This window comes from Rhinoderma darwinii, chromosome 3, assembly GCF_050947455.1.
Source record: "Rhinoderma darwinii isolate aRhiDar2 chromosome 3, aRhiDar2.hap1, whole genome shotgun sequence".
Lineage (NCBI taxonomy): Eukaryota > Metazoa > Chordata > Amphibia > Anura > Rhinodermatidae > Rhinoderma > Rhinoderma darwinii.
The window spans coordinates 361852581-361862308 of record NC_134689.1 but is presented as its reverse complement, the minus strand read 5'-3'; positions in this window follow the sequence as shown (position 1 = coordinate 361862308).

Sequence of the window (9728 nt, the reverse complement as noted above, 5' to 3'; positions counted from 1 at the left end):
AACCTCCTCTGCCATTAACATCCGCACAAAAACTACACCGGGAGCTTCATGGCGTGGGTTTTCATGTCCAAGCAGCTGCATGCAAGCCTTACGTCACCAAGCATGATGCCAAGTCTCGGATAGAGTTGTGTAAAGCACGTCGCCATTGAAAACGTGTTCTGTGGAGGGATGAATCACGCTCCTCTATCTGGCAGTCTGATGGATGAGTCTGGGTTTAGCGAATGCCAAGAGAACGTTACCTGCTTGACTGCATTGTGCCAACTGTAAAGTTGAGAGAGCGGATAATTCTATGGGGTTGTTTTTCAGGGGTTGGCCTAGACACCTTAGTTCCAGTGAAGGGAAATCTTAATGCTTCAGAATACCAAGACATTTTGGGGGAAGGCCCAAAGAATGGAGATTGTGAGCCAGGCCTTCTCATCCTACATCAGTGTCTGACCTCACAGAGGCTCTTCTGGATGAATAGGCAAATTCCCAGACACACACACTAAAATCTTGTAGAAATCCTTCCCAGTAGAGTGGAAGCTGTTTGAGCTGCAAATGCAAGGACCAACTTCATAGTAATGCTTATGGATTCAGAATGGGAAATTGTACACCAGCTTCTGCAGGTGTAATGTGTAGGTGTCCCAATACTTATGTCCATATATGGTGTATGGAGAATCTTCGCTTTTAAACAAGCCCTGGAGCGAAAACTTTTTTTTTTAATCAAGTAGATTTTTATTGTACATTTTTTTAACAACAACATAGAGCCCCAATACAAAAGAAACAAAACAAAATAACCCCCCCCCCCCACCATCCAAAGTATATATTACAATGGTTATACAATATTACAATGTACAATAATATAATCTACATACATACATGGCGTACACAGTTCTACTTATTCAAATACCATGAGTAAGGCAGTGCGTCATGAGCGGTCAAAGTGATAGCCTTTTAGTCTGTAGAAGATGTTGACTAACATTCAGTCGTTCCCAACCCTTCTGCCACATCGGGCAAGGAGTCTAACCACTGTCTCTCTATATAAGGCCTCATGCCCACTTCAGTTTTTTCCTTCAGGGTGCTATCCGTTTTTTGTCACTGATCGCACCATGAACCCACTCATTTCAATGGGCCCATGCACACTTCTGTTATTTTGACTGATCCATTGTTCCGTTCCGTCAAAAGTAGAGCATGTCCTACTTTGGTCAGTGATTCCGTCACCGTGGGGTCCATAGAAGTCAATGGGTCCGTCAAAAAAACGGACGGCACACGAAGGCTTCCGTGTGCGGTCTGTTATTGACTGATCCGTTGCCCTAGGCAGGGTGCACCAAAGTTTACAGACTGACATGTGATAAGTTCAAATAAAGTTCCAATACCTTCTGTTTTCTTAATGGAAACATGGAAGCGAAACGGAAGCACAATGTCCGTTTAAAACGGAAACACAGAATGGACACTGAGTACACACAGAAACCACACGGATCCGTCAAAAACGGTGATGGAAGTGTGCATGAGCCCTAAGGGACCCATATTTTATTAAACGCGCGTCTAGCAGTTCGAGATTCATAGGTATATTTTTCCATACACATTAACCAATTAACGTAGTTACAAAATTCTATCAGAGTGGGGGGCTGATCATCTAGCCAATGTTGTGCAATAAGCTTCCTAGCTACATATAACAAACGTGCAACGGCTAAGTTAACATGTTCAGAGATAGATCTATCTTCCACGTATCGTAGAATCTACAGAGACCTGACATATGGAAGAAATAAGTTCTACTACTTCTGACCAAAACTGTTGCAATCGCAAGCATTGCCACATCATATGTATCAAAGTGCCCGGTTCCACAGCGCACCTAGGACACATAGAAGAGTCTCTAAATCCAATGTCATGCAGAAAAACCGCGGTTCTATAAACCCTATGTAGCAAGTATAAATGAGAAATACGATGTGCCTCATTCATGGATAATTGAGGGAGTCGTGATAGAACGTCATTCCAGTGGGTTTCCTCTATGGCCCGATTGGATCGCAACGTTAGCTGTTAGGGTATGTTCACACGCTTAGCAAAAAAAACGTTGAAAATACAGAGCTGTTTTCAAGGGAAAACAGCTTATGATTTTCAGCCGTTTTTTTTAGCAACTCACGTTTTTCGCTGCGTTTTTTACGGCCGTTTTTGGAGCTGTTTTTCTATAGTGAATGAAAAACGGCTCAAGAAGTGACATGCACATCTTTTTCGAGGGCAAATTTTTACGTGGCTGTTTTGAAAACAGTGCAATCGGAACAGAACGCCGTATTTCCCATTGAAATCAATGGGCAGATGTTTGTAGGCGTTCTGCTTCCGATTTTTCAGCCAGCGGCTGAAAACACTACGTGTGCACATACCCTTAGAAGCATGGATTAAATGAGAGCTGCAAGCATATTCAGCTCTCACTTCAAACCCCTCTAGATCCAATATCAGCTGTTAGTACCAAGAACATATCCGATATGTCCCTGGCACTGAAGTGCCTTCCTAGCAGGACGTATAACATACGTCCTTGGCAGGAAAAGGGATAAACTCAGTAAGTTCCTGCAGGTAGCCAGAATTTTAAAGTTGTCTGGTTTAGAAAACTCATTTTCAAATACATTAATAGGGAATTCAGAGTTAATAGAGAAAAGTTCCCATGCAGGGCCCTCATCTATTAACTAGTGTGGAGAGTGTCTCTCTCTAGAGCAGTGGACCCCAACCAGTGGCTTGTGAACTCCAGTTGTGTGGCTCACGATAGGATCCCTCAGTTATGACCATATTCATTGACTACAGTAAGATTTTCAAATTGACTATATAGAACACATCCTATCCTTTGAACCGTGCCAATTTGGATGGTATAATACAGGTTTTCTTCTGTACTAGTCCTTCTCCATGAACTAGAATATCATCAAAATGTTAGTTTGTCAGGAATTCAATTCAAAAAGTGTCTCTCGTATTAGATAGATTCATTACACAGAGTGATCTATTTCCAGCATTTTTTTTTCTTTTAATATTGATGATTATGGCTAACAGTTAATGAAAACCCAAAATTTAGTGTCTCAAAAAATTAGAATATTATATAAGCCCAATATAAAAAATTATTTTTAGTACCGAAATGTCGGCCTACTGAAAAGTACGTCCAGTATATGCACTCTACTTGGTTGGGGCTCCTTATGTATGAATTACTGCATCAATGCGGCGTGGCATGGAGGCCATCAGTCTGTGGCACTGCTGAGGTGTTATCAATGCGGCATGGAATGGAGGTGATCAGCCTGTGGCACTGCTGAGGTGTTATGGAAGCCCAGGTTGCTTTGATAGCAGCCGTCAGCTCATCTACATTGTTGGGTCTGGGGTCTCTCATTTTCCTCTTGACAATACCCCATAGATTCTTTATAGGGTTTAGGTCAGGTGAGTTTGCTGGCCAATCAAGCACAGTGATACTATATAATATATGAATTTAACTTTTTGAACTGAATTACTGGAATAAATTAACTTTTTGATGATATTCTAATTCATTGAGAAGGACTAGTATATAGCACTTGAAACATGCAACACTACCTGTACCATTTTCTTAATTTCCGCCACATTTCTCCATGTTTGGACTGTGACTTGCAACCATCACTCCAAGTTTAATGTGGCTCACAGGGTCGGAAAGGTTGGGACTTCTCTAGAGTATCCGTGGGCACACATCCATGAATGAACAATCAGTCCATCCCTAGAACTGGTCAACCCTGCACTGCATTCCCCAATGCAGTGTAATAAAAGGAGCAGTAACTTTTTTTACATGTGCAATATTGGTGTTAAATAATATTGATCCTAAAAAGAGGTAATTCATCATGTATCTATAACCTGAGAATATCATAACATGTGAGGAGATAGACCATCACTGATTTCCAGAATAATATGCATCTATGTAGAGCTGAACCAGATCTGACATTACTCAGGTTTCTGTTTACACCACATTCGAAGGGACATTTAGATCAGTAACACATTGCTTACAATATTTGCCCTAATTTATCAGAGTATGAATAGGGAAAGCTGGCATTGATGCCCATTGTAACCAATCACAGTACAGCTTACATTTTTTTCAGAGCAGTTCATGAGATGAAATCTGAGCACTGATTGGTTTCTCTAACCTTTCAGGTGACTTTTGACAATAAGCTGTCATATGTGTGAACATGAGGAATAATACTATTTCTGGCCTTTCTATGACTTGTATGCAGCATTAATTAGCAGTTCTCCCCTCTGCAGGCTGTAGCGCCCATGGCCGCGGACTATCAGGATTACTCACCCCCCCCCGAGGGCCGCAGCCATGGATCAGGGAGCGCTGGGCTGCATCTCCCCAGGAGACACCAGCGGTCACTTCAGCTCCGTTCGGCTGTGTCCCACAGGGTGCGCACACACGCTTGTGCACGGCCTCAAAAGGGCAGCTAGCGCACATGAAAACAATTACCAATTAACCCATGACTACCCTGGACTATAAGTCATTGCCTGAGCATTGTTGTATTTACCCGTGTTAGTCTTGCATATAGTCCCTCAGTGTTATCCTGTTCCCAGTGTTCCCGTACCTGCCACCTGTATCCCGTGCTACCGTTGTTCCTGTGCCTTAGAAGTTGGAGTCGTGTTGTGCCTCTGGTCACGCCTACTGTGTTACACCACGCCTGGTGTCATCTGCCACCCTTTGCATTATCTGCCGTCTGAAGTACCATCTATGCATAGCCACTGCGACTGTCTGGACTATTCAGGTACCCTTGTGCTGGACTTTATATTATTGGGTACTCTGTTGTTTGGACAGCTGCCTCCCCGCTACGGCGGTGCGGCCCAGTGGGTCCACATACCTACAGGTCGTGACTATGCTCAGGCTATGGACCCCGCTGGTCAACCTAAGACCTTGACGGTGTCACAAGCCATGCAAGCGAATCTGCGAGACCTCCGGTCACGACAGTATCAACTCCTGGCAGTAAACGCCATTGCACATCGGCTGGATGAGCAAGCTGCAGTCTCCAGAGCTCCTGTTCTTGTTACCCCGGCTGTTCCTCCTGCTACACCTGTCAGTACCAGTACTGATCCCCGATTCTCGCTGCCACTACCGCCTCATTACGATGGAGACGCGAGTACTTTCAGGGGATTCCTGAACCAGTGCCAGATCCACTTCACGTTACATGCCAGAGCGTTCCCTTCTGATGGCGCAAGGATCGCTTTCATCATCTCTCCCCTTATTGGCAAGGCCCTAGCATGGGTGAATCCTATCTGGGAACATCAGGGACCAGAGACTCGTGACTTCCAGGGGTTCCTACGGACATTTCGCACAGTGTTTGAGGAGCCTGGACGAGTCTCGTCAGCAGCTACCTCCTTGCTGACCCTTCACCAGAGAGACATCTCCGTGGGCGAGTACGCCATTCAGTTCCGCACCCTGGCGGCAGAGCGGTCCTGGAACAACGAGGCCCTAGTAGCTCCATTCTGGCAGGGACTGTCTTCCAAGATGAAGGACGAACTTGCCGCTCGTGATCTGCCATCTACCCTGGATGAACTCATTCTGCTTGCCACCCGGATCGACATGAGGCTCCGGGAACGATCCCAAGAGGTTCGCCAGGAGACAGAGTTCCCCAAACCGGCCTCCACAGTCCAGCAATTTCTGTTGCTCTCACCCCTTTTCCCACCTGAGGAGCCTATGAAGGTGGACCTGCTCAAATTATCCGTCCAGGAGAAACAACACAGGCACACTTCGGGACTCAAGCCAAAATACTCCAATACTTGGTTTGGGAGATAACCCTAGGCGATACAGCGATGAATGAAAAACTCTCCTCAAAACTATTCATCCCTGTGACCATAGGGTCCGACGAGACGTTGCGCCGGGTCCCTGCCTATCTGGACACTGGCTAATTTCATCCAGAGAGACTTAGTGGATCTTCTCCAGTTGTCCACAGTTCCTCTGGAGACGTCTTTGGCTGTTGCCTCAGTGAACGGACTGCCTCGGTCCGATCCAGTCGTATCTGCCTCTGCCCGATTCAGTCGCTGAAGCTCCGGGTTGGAGCCCTTCATTCGGAGCGAATATCTCGACCTGCCCAAAACCGTTAACGCTGTGCTACTGGGCCTACCTTGGCTTCGACTAGGTTCAACAGTGGGGCCCCAAGTGTCTCAACCGCTGTCTGGGGCAGATCCATCCGGCCCAGCCTCCTCTACCCCAGTCATTGGCAGGATTGCCTCCCCACTACTCAGTTTGCGGATGTCTTCAGCAAGAAGGAGGCGCAGATGCTACCCCCACACCAGTTGTATGACTGCCCTATTGAACTGTTTCCTGATGCGTCCCTTCTTCGTGGAAGGGTATACCCTCTCTCCTTGTCAGAGACTCAGTCTATGTCTGCCTATATCCAGGAGAATTTGGAGAGGGGTTTCATACGAAAATCCTCCTCCCCGGCTGGGGCCAGGTTCTTCTTTGTCAAAAATAAAGACGGATCTCTTCGACCGTGCATCGACTACCGGGGCCTCAGTCAAATCACGTTCAAGAATGGATATCCGTTGCCGCTAATTTCAAAACTGTTTGACCGCATACGAGGAGCCAAGATTTTTTCCAAGCTAGACCTGCGTGGGGCTTACAACTTAATCGGGATCCGCCAGGGCGACGAATGGAAGATTCCCGGTGTCAGCTACGTCCCAGGTGCCCGTAGCTGACTCTGCATTCAGGGACTTCCTGCAGATCTGGCAGCGGACCTGATCTGCAGGAAGGTCCTGCTGGCGATCGACCACATGAAACAAAAAGGCAGACACAAGAGAGCCGTCATACAAGTTTGCTCCCAGGTTCCTCGGACCCTTCGAGATCCTGCAGCAGATCAAGCCTGTCTCCTATAAGCTTCGGCTGCCTCCTACCCTCATGATCCCTAACTCCTTTCACGTTTCCCTCCTGAAGCTTTTGGTCCTGAACCGCTACACTAAGTCTCCTAGTCCTGCAGTTGCCCCCAGCAGTTCATCACATATATTCGAGGTTAAGAAGATCCTGGACACCAAAAGAGTAGGAGGTAGAACTTTTTATTTAGTGGCTTGGAAGGGGTTTGGCGCAGGAGGGGTTCTGGGAGCCAGAGGAGAACCTCAATGCTCTTACCCTCTTTAAGACATTTCTCTCACTCTGGCCCCAAGAAGAGGGGATGTAAGATGGGGGATACTGTAGCACCCATGGCCATGGACCGTCGGGATTACTCACCCCCCCAGCCATGGATCAGTGAGTGCTGGGCCACATCTCCTCCCCAGCAGACGCCAGTGCTCACTTACGTTCGGGTTAATAGATCCCATAGGTACCAATTAACCCATGACCACCATGGACTATAACGAGGGCCCTGCCCCATCACTCATTGCCTGAGCGTTGTTTACCCATGTTAGTCTTGCAAATGGTCCCTTAGTGTTATCCTGTTCCCAGTGTTCCCGTACCTGTATGCTGCATCTCATGCTACTTGGTGTTCCTGTGCCATTGGAGTAGTGTTGTGCCTCTGGTCACGCTTTGAATCATCTGTCGTCTGAAGTACCATCTGTGCCTAGCCACTGCGACTGTCTGGATTATTCAGGTTTCCTTGAGCTGGACTTTGGATTATGGGGTACTGTTTGGCCAGCTGCCTCTCTGCTACAGCAGTGCGGCCTAGTGGGTCCGGAGAACCACAGATCGTGACACAGGCTCTCGATCTAGTTCTTAGTTTTCTCTGAGCAAGTGAAACTGCTATCATGTCTTCTATACACTGCATACATAGGAGACATCCTGCTGCCCAATCTTTTTGCAGCACACCCTCAGAAGAAGCCACAGCATGGAAGACATTGTAGAGCAGTAAGGGTATGTTCACAATGAGTAAATATGAGTCAGATGGAAAAACTGCTCCAAAAAGTGACATGCACTTATTCGCGGGCGTCTTTTTACGGGACGTTTTTGGAAAACGAGGCGTAAAATTACACCCCGTCGGAACAGAACACTATTTCCCATTGAAAAACAATGGGCAGATGTTTGTAGGCATTCTGCTTCCAATTTTTCAGCTGTTTTTTGGGACGTTTACAGCCCGAAAACACTAAAGGATCAGATTACATGTTGCCCGTAGTAGTCTATGGAGAGGAGAGGGAGCAAATAGTCAGATTTTAGCAGGGAATTGAGAGAGAATAGTAAGTGCTGGGAGAGAGGTGCTTATAAGTGGCGAAAGGCATTTTTCTCCAATAAGATATTACAAAGCTTCTTATATTCACTTATAGGGATGTCACGATACCAGAATTTGGACTTCGATACCGATACTTCGTTTAGTATTTCGATACCAATTTCAATACTTTGCCAACAGTAATAAAAAAAAAAAAAGTTCTTCCGTTTTCTGATGTGAGGTGCGATGAATTTTGAATGTGCCTCACATTAATAGTAATTAATCCCATCATGTTTCTCAGTCATAATTTGTTAATGTGTGAGGTACATGATGGGGTTAATTACTATTAATGTGAAGAACATGGAGGTTAAATTCATCGCACCTAGCATTAATAAGTGAAAGGAGGCAGTGTTGATTTTATTTTTTTTACAGCGTACACATCATAAATGATGCAAAAAAAATTGTTGTGCCAGTTATTACGGCCGCGCCAATACTGAATGTGTGAATATTTTATGTATTGAGACTTATTTTAATGTTTAATGTAAAAAAGGTGTATGTGTATTTTTTTTTTTTAAATTTAACATTACTTTGTTTTTACTTTATTTTTAAACTTTAATGTACTGACATATCGGATATGTGCCAGTACATTAGCCTGTGGACAGATAGCACACAGGCAGTTGTTAGGACATACCATATTTCCTGTTAGGGCATACTGAGGTAAGACAGTCCTGGGGTCCGTCAATAGACCCTGAGCTGTCTGGCCATATATGGTATGGCCCTCGATCGCGTCAGGAATTCCCTGTGACGCGATCCATAGGCATCCCCCCTTCTCATTTTCGCCTGAATGCTGCAGTCCGCTTTGATGGCAGCATTCAGGGGAATAACGGCAGAGATGAGAGGTTTCTCTGATCTCCGCCGTTATAGAGCGGGGCTGCAGCTGTGTAATACAGCCATTGCCCCGCTCCTGACAGGAAGTGCGCGCGCGGTCAGCATGAGGTGATGCGGCCGGCTCTGCACTAATGAGCGGCGGTTCAGGCACTGAAGACAGAACATGGGGGTGCTTTGTAGTGCGCCCGCCATGTTCTGTCTTCAGTGCCGCCGCTCATTAGTGCAGCGCTGGCTGCATCATATCATCCTGACAGCGCGCACTTGTTATCAGGACTCAGGAGCGGGGCAATGGCTGAATTACACAGCCGCAGCCCCGCTCTTACATTCATGTATTACTATACTTAGCTGTGCGGCTGCGCAGCCAAGTATCGAAATACAGGAAATAGCGGTATCGAACCGTTTAGGGGTGCACAGTATCGAAGTTTCGATGCATCCCTATTCACTTATACTATAAAATTGGTAAAAACGTAGTGACCATTTAATGTTTATAATAAGGATTCTGCGGCTATTAGGCTGGCCCTACACGGAACGTAAGGCCACACCTAGCGGACAAAAATCGCATGTGCTTTTACTGTGAATCGGCGCATTTTTTTAAATTCTTATGTCCATGTGGTTTTTGCAGGTAAAACAGCGGTTTTTAGATGATACACGTGGCCAACCCATTAAATAAGTGTTTGACAGACAGCTATCTCCACCGACCTCCTGATAAACATGTTTACTATGAGCCGGCGTAGGTTTCTCCCATAACTTCCGGCA